Genomic DNA, 13094 nt, shown 5'->3' with positions numbered 1-13094 from the left:
AGGGTGTATATAGATACATTTTGAAGTAGTGCTCCCACGATGGGAGTTGTCTCAGATGCTTCATTTTGTTTTCAATACCTGTATCAGCTGGCAACATTAATTGAATTTAACTGACAGAACCAAACCGGAAGAATGTGGCTTGATACAGTGGCTTTACAAATGTGTCGCAACAGATGAGTTGCTGGAGGAAAAGTGGATCAGGTTTTGGTTAAGTTTGCGGAAAATACAAAGAGAAGTGGAGTGTCCGGAAGGCTTTAGACAGATGAGAATGGGCAAAAAGTGCAGATGGAATAATCTCCGGAAATGTCTGGTCATGCATTTTGGAAGAAGGAATAAAAGCCTAGAATTTTTTAAAATGGAGAGCAAATTTTAAAAAAAAAAAAAAAAAAATCAGAAGTCAGAGTTGGCGCACACTACAGCACAGAAACAGGCCCTTGGGCCCATCTAGTCTATGCCAAGCAACACACATCAAAGTTGCTGGTGAACGCAGCAGGCCAGGCAGCATCTCTAGGAAGAGGTACAGTCGACGTTTCAGGCCGAGACCCTTCGTCAGGACTCTTCGACTGTACCTCTTCCTAGAGATGCTGCCTGGCCTGCTGCGTTCACCAGCAACTTTGAGTGTTGCTTGAATTTCCAGCATCTGCAGAATTCCTGTTGTTTTAGTCTATGCCAAACTGTTTTTCCTAGTCCCATTGTCCTGCTCCTGGACCATGGCCCTCTAAACACCTCCCATCCATTTCTTTATCCAAATGTTCAAATCAAACCTGTATCCACCACTTCCATTGGCAGTTTATCCCACAGACTCACTACCCTCTGAGTGAAGAAGTTCCCCTTAAAAACATTTCACTTTTCACCCTTAACCCATGACCTCTAGTTCCAGTCTCACCCAACCTCAGTGGAAAAAGCCTGCATCCTATCTACAGTATACCACTCATAACATCATATACCTCTATCGGGTCTCCCCTCATTCTCCTACACTCTAGGAAATGAAGTCCTATTCTATTCAACCTTTCCCTATAACTCTAGCCCTCAAGTCCAGCAAGATCCTCGTAAATTTTCTCTGCACTCTTTCAATCTTATTGATATCTTTCCTATAGGTAGGTTACCAGAGCTGCACACAATACTACAAATTAGGCCTCACCAATGTCTTGTACAACTTCAACATAACATCCCATCTCCTGTACTCGGTACTTTGATATATGAAGGTCAATATGCCAAAAGCTTTCTTTACAACTTTATCTACCTGTGACACCATTTTCAAAGAATTATGGATCGTATTCCCAGTTGCCTTTGTTCTACCATACTCAGTGCCCTACCATTCACTGTGTAAGTACTAACTACCCTGATTTGTCCTCCCAAAGTGCAACAACTCTCACTTGTCTGCATTAAATTCCATCCACCATCTTTCAGCCCATTTTTCCTGATGGACCAGATCAATTTGCAAGCATGGATAAGCTGTTCCACATCAGGCCAAATGATATAAAGGATGGAGAAGGCACTGGATATGATCTTTTCCAAGTTTAACAGATCTGAGCAGTAAATCTGATTCAATGTTTGATTCCAAAAATTATTTGAGTGCTTTTTTTAAAATCAGCACAGCATTGTGTTTGCCCCTTGAGCGTGTCAGGAATGATGGATTACCCTGTCCATCTAGCACATGATTTATCATTACACCCACGCTGCAGCTTAATCCAGATGTTAAATTACAAATCATGCAAATTATTGTAATGAAAGAGGGCTTGGAATTGATTTATTATTGTCTCATGTATTGAGATGTAGGGAAAAGCTTGTCTTGCATACTGTATATATTAATGCACTGACCAAACAAGGTAAAACAATAACAATGCTGAATGAAGTGTAACAGCCACAGAGAGAATGCAGCACATGTAAGCAACAAGGTGCAAGATCATAATGAAGTAGATTGTGATGTCAAGAGTCCAATTTATCTTGCTAGGGGTTGTATGTGATTTCACCACCACCTCTGGAAGTACATTATTATAGACCACCCAATAGTAACAGGGACATCAAGGAGCAGATAGGGAGACAGATTCTGGAAAGGGTTGTTGTGCTGGGAGTTTTTAATTTCTGTTTTAGATGCTTAAGTGCCAGAAGAGGGTTGCGAAACAAAATGAACGAATTTACAATCAGTTCTTGCCGTTACAATCTCAGTTCAACTTTTGATCCACGCCCTTGTGTATGGACAAAATTGCATAGGCAGTATAAAAAATACCAGAACTAATACGGTAGTGGCAATCCTGACAGAACACAATACAAACAACATTAGAATCCCACCCACCCTGCAACTTATACATAGCAATGAAAAATGTAAATGAATACAGCTCATCTAAGACGTCAACTACTTTTTAGTACACACGTGCTGAACTTCCGAACAGAGACTAAACATTCACGTTACACTGTTACATGCACAATCAGTCCTGATACAATAAAGTTAGACAAAAGGTACACTTTGGCATAACTTTCACAAGGTATTGCCTGGTAGTTAAATTACAGGAAGACTGACCTACTTGGATGGTGAGGAACTTTGCATAAGCCACGCTACCCAGCGTCGATTTCTTCACTCGTGGAAATCTAAAGCATCCACATGTAAAACATGTGAAATTACTGATATTCTCGATCCGCCAACAAGCATAACAGAATTCACATGGATATTGTCAGCTAATACTCACCGTTCCTCACCATGTCCAGTATCTCTGGAAGGAACTTAATCCCCACATGCATTACAAGGACATTGCTAGAAGAAAGAAAGGAAACTTGCACTTAAATGTGTTTTGTCACGTACCTATCAGAGCATCTACGAACTCGTTACAACAAAAGCAGTATTTTTGAGATGCATTTACAATCGTATAGAACCATATCAATTTACATATGGTCAGCCGCCAGACTGCAATGTGTTAAATCCTGCTGATGTGCTTAAGGAATGATTGTTGATGGATAATTGTTACCCAGGGCAACAAGAATAACTCCTTTGGTTTTCTCTGAAGTTGTCCCAATGACCACTCAAGTTCAAGTTCAGGTTTAGAACCATTCAATCACTCACATGTTTACGGCCAAATGAGACAATGTTCCTCTGGACCAAGGTGCACGATACACTACATAGAACTCAGACACATAATACATATTATCACAAATAAATTAACAAACAATAAGGTGCATATACAATACAAGTTTAAAAAGTAGACAGTATAACATCACTAGCTCTTCATATGTGATGAGACCTGGGTGGTGTCTGGGAGTTCAGTAGTCTTGTGGCCCGGAGGAAGAAGCTGTTCCCATCCTGACTGTTCTTGATCTAATGTTACAGTACCTCCAGCCTGATGGTAGGAGGTCAAAGAGATTGTTGGACAGATGCGAGAGATCACTGACGATGCTGATGGCCCTGCGTTCCTCATCTCAGGAAGCAGCCACAAGCTCATTTTAACATCGTATCCCATCACAAGCAGAGCTACACCCACTGAGAGGGGCAGCCTACGTCTGATGTTCAGTTCTTCAAAGCAGGCTTTGCACCCACAAGTTTCTGAATCAGAAGTGAGACTGCAATAAACACACTACATATTTATGAAGACAACATCATTTTCACAGCAGCCTTTGCTTTTCTGAATGGAAAGCCATTAGGGTTGTTAAACGTGGTCACATCAGAAGAGAAAAAGACAAAAGAGAGTGGTACCATGGTAATCCTGCCACATCAACCCAACCATAAGTGTAAGTGTTGCAAAGTTGTGAAATTAACTGAACAGGTGGAGATACAATATTCCAGCTTGGGGCTTTGGTGTTCAGAGTTCAATCCCAACGTCCTGTACGGAGTTTGTATGTCATCCCCATGGAATGTGTAGCTTTCATCCAGGTGCTCCAGTTTCCTCCCAGAGTCCAAAGACACGCCGGTTAGGAGGTTAATTGGTCATTGCAAATTGTCCAGTGATTAGGCTGGGGTCAAATCACAGGTTACTGGGTGGCCCAGCTTGAAGGGCCAATGGGCCCACTCTGTGCTGTATCTATAAACACAATCAAAATAAAATACAAATTGGACAGTGAATGACTGAACAAGTTCAAGGGACTGATGGTCCACATGTGGAGGGGCTGAGTTCGGTAGAACAAGACCCTCGAACAATGAAAGTGTGTGTCACCCCGGGGGAGGGACACGGAAGTGGCAATGGTTTTATGGTTTTAAAATTTAAGTTAATGCTCCAAAGATCACAAACACTGGAAGTATTGCAGAGAGAGCTCGATCATTGAAGTACTCCCACCACCCAAGATATGCCCTGTTCTCATTGCTACCATCAGGAAGGAGATGCTGAAGCCTGATGTTTGGGTGGTGGGTGGGGAGGTGCAGTATCGGAGTGTTGTGAGGCCGATTCTCGGTGATGGGGCTACTTACCTTCGGAGGAAAGTATGCTGTCGTGGATGAAGATGAATGAGGGGTCACAGGGTAACTCTTTGGTTAGTCCTACAGTGAAGCACGAAGAGTCAGAGGTTAAGGTCAAAGTTCAAATGAATTTATTATCAAACTATGTACGATATAACTATGATCTGAGCAATGGGATCAACATGCACGAAACAGCTCACCCTAACGCCTTCGCCATCATTTTGGGAGATTTTAACAAGGCCAGTCTGAAAAAATCACTAAGCAATTTCCATCAACAGATGACTTGCAGTACCAGAGGAAACAACACACTGGACCATTGCTACACCACCATCAAGAATGCCTACCGTGCTATTCCACGCCCTCACTTCGGGAAGTCTGATCACCAAACTGTACGTCCACTCCCTGAGTATAGGCAGAGACTGAAGACTGCAGCACCAGCAGTGAGGACCAAGAAGGTTTGGACAGGGGAAGCTTTGAATCGGTGGACTGGACTGTATTCAGGGATTCATCTTTCAATCTGGATGAGTATGCTGCAGTTCATTTAATCCTGTGTGGATGAGTGTGTGTGCCTACAAAGACTTAATGTACATTCCCAAACCAAAAGCCGTGGATGAACCAGGGGGTACATCGTCTGCTGAAGGCTAGATCTGTGACATTCAAGTCTGGCAACACAGGCTTGTACCAGAAAACCAGGTATGATTTGCAGAAGGCTATTTCATGGGTGAAGAGACAACTTCGAACAAGGTTGGAGGTGATATCAGATGCACAGCAACTCTGGCAGGGTCTGTAAGACATTACTTCCTACAAAGTGAAACCCAATAGTATGAATGGCAGTGATGCTTCACTACCAGATGAACTCAACGCCTTCTATGCCTGCTTTGAAAGGGAGAACACAACTACAGCTGTGAAGATCCCTGCTGCACCTAAGGACCCTGTGATCTCTGTTTCAGAGGCTGATGTTAGACTGTCTTTAAAGAGAGTGAACCCTCGCAAGGTGGAAGGTCCCGATAGAGTACCTGGTAAGGATATTTTCAACCTCTCACTGCTATGGGCAGAAGTTCCAACTTGCTTCAAAAAGGCAACAATTATACCAGCGCCTAAGAAGAATAATGTGGACTGCCTTAATGACTATCACCCGGTAGCACTCACATCGACAGTGATGAAATGCTTTGAGAGGTTGGTTATGACCAGACTGAACTCCTGTCTCAGCAAGAACCTGGACCCATTGCAATTTGCCTATCTCCACAATTGGTCAATGGCAGACGCAATCTCAATGGCTCTCCACAGGGCTTTAGACCACTGAGAAAACACAAACACCTACTGTATGTCAGGATGCTGTTCATCGACTGTAGCTCAGCATTTAATACCATCATTCCAACAATCCTCAATGAGAAGTTGCAGAACCTGGGCCTCTGTACCTTCCTCTGCAATTGGATCCTCAGCTTCCTAACTTGGAAGACCACAGTCTGTGTGTTTTGAGGATAATATCTCCTCCTCACTGACGGTCAACAATGGCGCACCTCAGGGGTATGTACTTAGCCCACGGCTCTATTCTCTGTATACACATAACTGTGTTGTCTGGGTACAGCTCAAATACCATCTATAAATTTGCTGACGACACAACCATTGTTGGTAGAATCTCAGGTGGTGATGAGAGGGCGTACAGGAGTGAGATATGCCAACTAGTGGAGTGGTGCCGCAGCAACAACCTGGTACTCAACGTCAGTAAGACAAAAGAGCTGATTGTGGACTTCAGGAATGGTAAGATGAAGGAGCAAATACCAATCTTCATAGAGGGATCAGAAGTGGAGAGAGTGAGCAGCTTCAAGTTCCTCAGTGTCAAGATCTCTGAGGAACTAACCTGGTCCCAACATATTGATGTAGTCATAAAGAAGGCAAGACAGCAGCTATACTTTATGAGGAGTTTGAAGAGATTTGGCATGTCAACAAATACACTCAAAACCTTCTATAACTGTACTGTGGAGAGCATTCTAACAGGCTGCATCACTGTCTGGTATGGAGGGGCTACTGCACAGGACCGAAAGAAGCTGCAGAAGGTTGTAAATCTAGTCAGCTCCATCTTGGGCACTATCCTACAAAGTACCCAGGACATCTTTAGGGAGCGGTGTCTCAGAAAGGCAGTATCCATTACTAAGGACCTCCAGCACCCAGGGCATGCCCTTTTCTCACTGTTACCGTCAGGTAGGAGATACAGAAGCCTGAAGGCACACACTCAGCGATTCAGGAACAGCTTCTTCCCCTCTGCCATCCGATTCCTAAATGGACATTGAAGCTTTGGATACTACCTCACTTTTTTTAATATACAGTATTTGTTTTTGCACATATTTTAAAATTTATTCAATATACGTAATTGATTCAGGCCATAAGACAAAGGAGCAGAAGTCGGCCATTTGGCCCATCAAATCTGCTCCGCTATTTTTATCATGAGCTGATCCATTCTCCCGTTTAGTCCCACTCCCCCACCTTCTCACCGTAACCTTTGATGCCCTGGCTACTCAGATACCTATCAATCTCTGCCTTAAATACACCTAATGACTTGGCCTCCACTGCTCCCCGTGGCAACAAATTCCATAGATTCACCACCCTCTGGCTAAAAAAATTTCTTCATATTTCTGTTCTGAATGGGCGCCCTTCAATCCTTAAGTCATGCCCTCTCGTACTAGACTCCCCCATCATGGGAAACAACTTTGCCACATCCACTCTGTCCATGCCTTTTAACATTCGAAATATTTCTATGAGGTCTCCCCTCATTCTTCTAAACTCCAAGGAATGCAGTCCATGAGCGGACAAACGTTCCTCATATGTTAACCCTCTCATTCCCGGAATCATTCTAGTGAATCTTCTCTGTACCCGCTCCAACGTCAGCACGTCCTTTCTTAAATAAGGAGACCAAAACTGCCCACAGTACTCCAAGTGAGGTCTTACCAGTGCCTTATAGAGCCTCAACATCATGTCCCTGATCCTATACTCTATTCCTCTAGAAATGAATGCCAACATTGCATTCGCCTTCTTCACTACTGACTCAACCTGGAGGTTAACCTTAAAGGTATCCTGTACGAGGACTCCCAAGTCCCGTTGCATCTCAGAACTTTGAATTTCTTCCCCATTTCAATAATAGTCTGCCCATTTATTTCTTCTAGCGAAGTGCATAACCATACACTTTCCAACATTGTATTTCATTTGCCACTTCTCTGCCCATTCTTCCAATCTATCCAAGTCTCTCTGCAGACTCTTTCCTCAGCACTACCGGCCCCTCCCCCTATCTTCATATCATCAGCAAACTTAGCCACAAAGCCATCTATTCCATAATCTAAATCGTTGATGTACAATGTAAAAAGAAGCGGCCCCAACACGGACCCCTGTGGAACACCACTGGTAACCAGCAGCTAACCAGAATAGGATCCCTTTATTCCCACTCTCTGTTTCCTGCCAATCAGCCAACGCTCTATCCACGTATGTAACTTTCCTGTAATTCCATGGGCTCTTATCTTGTTAAGTAGCCTCATGTGTGGCACCTTGTCAAAGACCTTCTGAAAATCCAAATATACAACATCCACTGCATCTCCCTTGTCTAGCCCACTGGTAATTTCCTCAAAAAATTGTAATAGGTTTGTCAGGCAGGATTTTCCTTTAAGGAATCCATGCTGAGTTCTGCCTATCTTGTTATCTGCCTCCAGGTACTCTGTAACCTCATCCTTGGCAATCAACTCCAACAACTTCCCAACCACCGATGTCAAGCTAACAGGTCTATAATTTCCTTTTTGCTTCCTTGCCCCCTTCTTAAATAGCAGAGTGACATTTGTAATCTTCCAGTCCTCCAGAACCATGCCAGAATCAATCGACTTTTGAAAGATTATCGCTAATGCCTCCGCAATCTCCACAGCTACTTCCTTCAGAACACGAGGGTGCATTCCATCTGGTCCTGGAGATTTATCTACCTTTAGACTATTCAGCTTCCTGAGTACTTTCTCTGTCGTAATTGTGACTGCGCACACGTCTCTTCCCTGCCACCCTTGAGTGTCCGGTATACTGCTGATGTCTTCCTCAGTGAAGATTGATGCAAAATACTCGTTCAGTTCCTCCACCATCTCCTTATCCCCCATTACAATTTCTCCAGCATCATTTTCTATCGGTCTTATATCTACTCTCACCTGTCTTTTACTCTTTATATACTTGAAAAAGCTTTTCATATCCTCTTTGATATTATTTGCTAGCTTCCTTTCACAGTTAATCTTTTCCCTCTTAATGACCTTCTTAGTTTCCTTTTGTAAGCTTTTAAAAACTTCCCAATCCTCTGTCTTCCCACTAATTTTTGCTTCCTTGTATGCCCTCTCCTTTGCTTTAACTTTGGCTTTGACTTCTCTTGTCAACCACGGTTGCATCCTTTTTCCATTTGAAAATTTCTTCTTTTTTGGAATATACCTGTCTCGCACCTTCCTCACTTCTCGCATAAACTCCAGCCACTGCTGCTCTGCCGTCCTTCCCGCCAGTATCCGTTTCCAGTCAACCTTGGCCAGTTCCTCTCTCATGCCATGGTAATTTCCTTTACTCTACTGAAATACCGACACATCAGATTTCAGCTTCTCCTTTTCAAATTTCACAGTGAACTCAATCATGTTATGATCACTGCCTCCTAAGGGTTCCTTCACCTCACTCTCTCTAATCACCTCTGGTTCATTACACAATACCCAATCCAGTACAGCCGATCCACTGGTGGGCTCAACAACAAGCTGGTACAGCCGATCCCCTGGTGGGCTCAAAAACAATTTACTTGTTTATTATTTTTTATTTTATTTTTTTTTTCTCTTTCTGCTAGATTATATATTGCATTGAACTGCCGCTGCTAAGTTAACAAACTTCACGTCACATGCCAGTGATAATAAACCTGATTCTGATTCTGATATATGTCACGATATTCAACGTGGAGATTCATTTTCTTGCAGGCATTCACAGCAAATACAAGCAAAGAAAGACTGCGTCCAACAGGACAGATAAATGACCAGTGAAAAAGACACCAAACTATGCAAATACAAAAAGAAAGAAAAAACTGAATAATAATTATTATAATAATAATACTACAGAGGATTCTGATTTGTTGGGCCACATCAGGACCAGTATGTTGTTAGATTTGTTAATTTTATTCTCCTGAAGGTTCTTCCAGGAGTTGAGAATGGCGGGCAGTCTGAAATTCTTATTGTTTATTTTAAAGTACAGACAAACATACAAATACTATGGAAACTAAATAAAGAGCTGAGAAATGAAGCTAAGGTGAATGAAAAACAATCAGAAGCTGAAGATAAAAGAAAAGGAAAGAAGCAAAGATGTCGCTCTGAAAAATCCATCACCATGTGTCATCCATATGACAGAAATCCCTGAGAAAAGAATAAACCAATCAGTGCTGCACAATTACATCACATGGGCAGTGTGCGAATGTTCAGCCAATGAGAAATGAGAAAGGTGATAAACCATTAGTTTAACTGCTGTCAACTTTTAATGCCTGTAAGTAGGGACGACCCACCACAGACTGTGAAAAATACATGTGTTTGTTGAAAAGTACAAATCATTAAAATACAACTTCAGTCTTTGATTAGTTCATCTTATAAAAACACAGTGGTTTCCAACATAATTTTGGCCCAATTAAATGGCTGCCCCAATTCACCAGAGTTTCATGTCAATGGTTAAAAAGGCAAACTACCATTTAACTGAACAACAAATTGTGTATGTAAATGAAATACAGGACAGATTCGAACAGGGGTTTGGGACTCAGGGACGTCTACCTCACCGTGATGTCACAGAGCTGCAGGTAGTGAGGTAATGTTTGCTACAGACAGTGGCTCACACTCTCTCTAAATTCAGCAATCGAAACTCCAAATCGCACATTGTTCAGCATTCAAACTCGACTTACATCAGTCCGAGCCTGTCTTCCAGGTAATTGAGGTAAGGTGAGGGAGATGACGAGAACAGGGGTCAGTGTTGTATCAGAGTGTCATACAAACTCGACTTGAATCACTCTGAGCCTGCCTTCTAGGTAATTGAAGTAAGGTGAGGGAGATGGCGAGAGGAGGGTGTGGGTGTTGAGTGTTGTATCAGAGTGTCATACAAACTCGACTTGAATCACTCTGAGCCTGCCTTCTAGGTAATTGAAGTAAGGTGAGGGAGATGGCGAGAGGAGGGTGTGGGTGTTGAGTGTTGTATCAGAGTGTCATACAAACTCGACTTGAATCACTCTGAGCCTGCCTTCCAGGTATTTGAGGTGAGGTGAGGGAGGTGGCCAGCAGAGGGGGTGGGGAATCAGAGTGTCACACAAACTTGACACAACCTGCCCTCCAGGTAAGTGAGGTAAGCTGAACACCTGAGGAATGGCAACTTAGGTAAGCGTGAGGTGATGCATTTTGGACAGGGTAGGATTTATGGAGTGAACCAGTGAATGGCAGGCCACTGACAAGTGTTGTACAACAGAGGGACATGGATGTTGAAGTGAAGGTGGCCACACAAGATGAAAAGGAGGTGAAGCAGGTGTTTATCATGCTGGCCTTCAGTCAGGGCACTGAGTTTCGAAGTAGCAACATGAAATTGCGTTTTTTCTGTCATTGGTGAGTCTGCATTTGGAGTTTACAGCTTTGGTCACGCTGTTTTTGCAGAAACATTGTCAAGCTGGAGAACGTGCAGAAGAGTTTTACAAGGATGCTATCTGATCCAGGGAGGCTCAGTGGAGGCCTATCAGGTGAGGCTGGATCTTTATTCCCTGGAGCACTGCAGAATGAGGGGTGACCATGAAAATTTATACAATATGAGGAGAATGGATATGGTGGACAGTCACATTTCTGAACCTGCGGTTGCAAAGTATTTTAAATAAAAATTGTGTCTATTGTCTAATGGAAAGGATGGGGAATTAGAAGTCAATAACTCAGTAAATATGGTTTCTTTCTTACTTTCTGTGTTTCGGTAGTAAACTAAACTTGGTGGTTTCTTATCCTCCAAATCTACTGGCTTCACAAACATAATTCAACGCAATGTCATTATATGATTCAGCACAATTCAGAATGACTGTGATCTCTCCACGTTTAGTCAGCCCCTTGCACCTAGACCCCACCCACTTAAGTGTAATGCTAACCACTATGTGACCCTGCCGTCCTATTCACTGGTGTTTCTGTTCTTCATTTCCCCTGATTAATGATCTGGTTTGTCTTCGTCTTTCCAGAACACAATCTCAAGGGATACAAAGACCTGGTTCCTGAATACACTGGCCTGCTTCCTCAGAGAAAGGATGACATTCAAGAAGGCCAGGTGGTAATTACAACAACGCAAAGAAGGAGGAACAAAAACTGGACGTAGAGATACCCCACCCATCACTCCAGACAGCCAAATAATGGACCTCAGTGAAAAGCTTTCCTCAGATGTAGTCAGCAGATCTGCATCAGACAAAAATGGTTCAAAGTTCGATGAAGTTAAGGATGATGAACAACCACCGGAAAGGAACAATTCAACTCAAAGATCCAAGATCTCTGTAATTCAACAAACCCCTCGCATTCTTTCTCCTAGTTCAAAACCTCACCTTCCAACAAACTCCCTCTGCCCATGAATGGACATCCTAGCCATGCCCAGGGCTTGGTCTCCTACCGGATGTATTCACCGAGAGGCCACCTCCTGTGTCAATACATGTATACATACAGCACTCTGTCTCCTCACTATACCAGACATGCATTGCCTAAGTATTCACCTGGATTCAATGGCCTTCATCTGCTCGGCAGCCCAGCCACTTTGAACAACCTCAGCCTGTTTGGCAAGATGCCTCCAGTTTGTGGTGGCTGGGATTTCCAAAGCCATGATGAGTCCGACTGTGTTGCCCGTCATGCTGCTCCAGAGGAAAGGCAAACGGATCACGTTTCAGAGCAGCCAAAAGACATTCCTATCCCTGCTCCCACCAGAGCCTCCTCGCCCATGGCTCCAGGGGTGGGCCTGAAGGAGATGCCCCTCACCCAGCCGTCAACTTCAGGTACCTCAGTAAACTCAGAACCACCAATGCATCTGAAAGCTGCCTCATGTGCTCCAGGGAGTGAAGAGGCGATGAATCTGAGCAAACCAAAGGCCTCTTCTGCAGGTCTCCCTGGTTTTCAGTCACTTCATTACCCACTGAAAAAACAGAATGGGAAGATCAAATACAAGTGCAACGTGTGTTCGAAGCGCTTCAGTCATCTATCTGACCTTAAAGTACATATCTTTCTACTTGTAGGAACTTGCAGAGGCTTGCACTCTCAGCTGGGGCTACTCTTTGCATTGGGACTCCCATGTGCTTCCTCACTGGTGACAGGGGTGGGACATGCAGAAGCACATAACTACTTGTGTGAAGGGCGTTGTTCCCGCCTTCCCTCCTCCAAGAAAGGGAGTATTTGTGGCAGATACACTTGAATGCCCTCAGAAACTGTGGGGATTTCCGACCGATATTTAAAACAGGTCGACTGATCATTGGTGAAGTAAACTGTCCAAAGTTCATTTGAGGTTTGACAGGATAGAGAGGGATTGATGACTTGGAACAAGAGAGCACTTTCAAAGTAAGGGGTTGCTAGTCTGGTGAAATGAGATTTCTTCACCCAGAAAACTGAATTTTTGGACTTGCCTATTGGCTGGGTTTGTGGCGTCTCAGTCACCTACCATATTGAAGTAAGTAGTTGAATAATTGGTGCTTAGCTGT

At 43.4% G+C, this 13094-nt stretch overlaps 1 pseudogene; it reads left to right on the top strand.

Moving 5' to 3' along the window:
- Positions 1-11575: 11575 nt before the first annotated feature.
- On the top strand, positions 11576-12811 carry LOC140184954 (uncharacterized; annotated as a pseudogene).
- Positions 12812-13094: the final 283 nt, after the last annotated feature.

The sequence above is a fragment of the Mobula birostris genome, chromosome 20 (genome assembly GCF_030028105.1).
Source record: "Mobula birostris isolate sMobBir1 chromosome 20, sMobBir1.hap1, whole genome shotgun sequence".
Taxonomy (NCBI): Eukaryota; Metazoa; Chordata; class Chondrichthyes; order Myliobatiformes; family Myliobatidae; genus Mobula; species Mobula birostris.
This window is presented reverse-complemented; position numbering and strand designations above follow the sequence as displayed.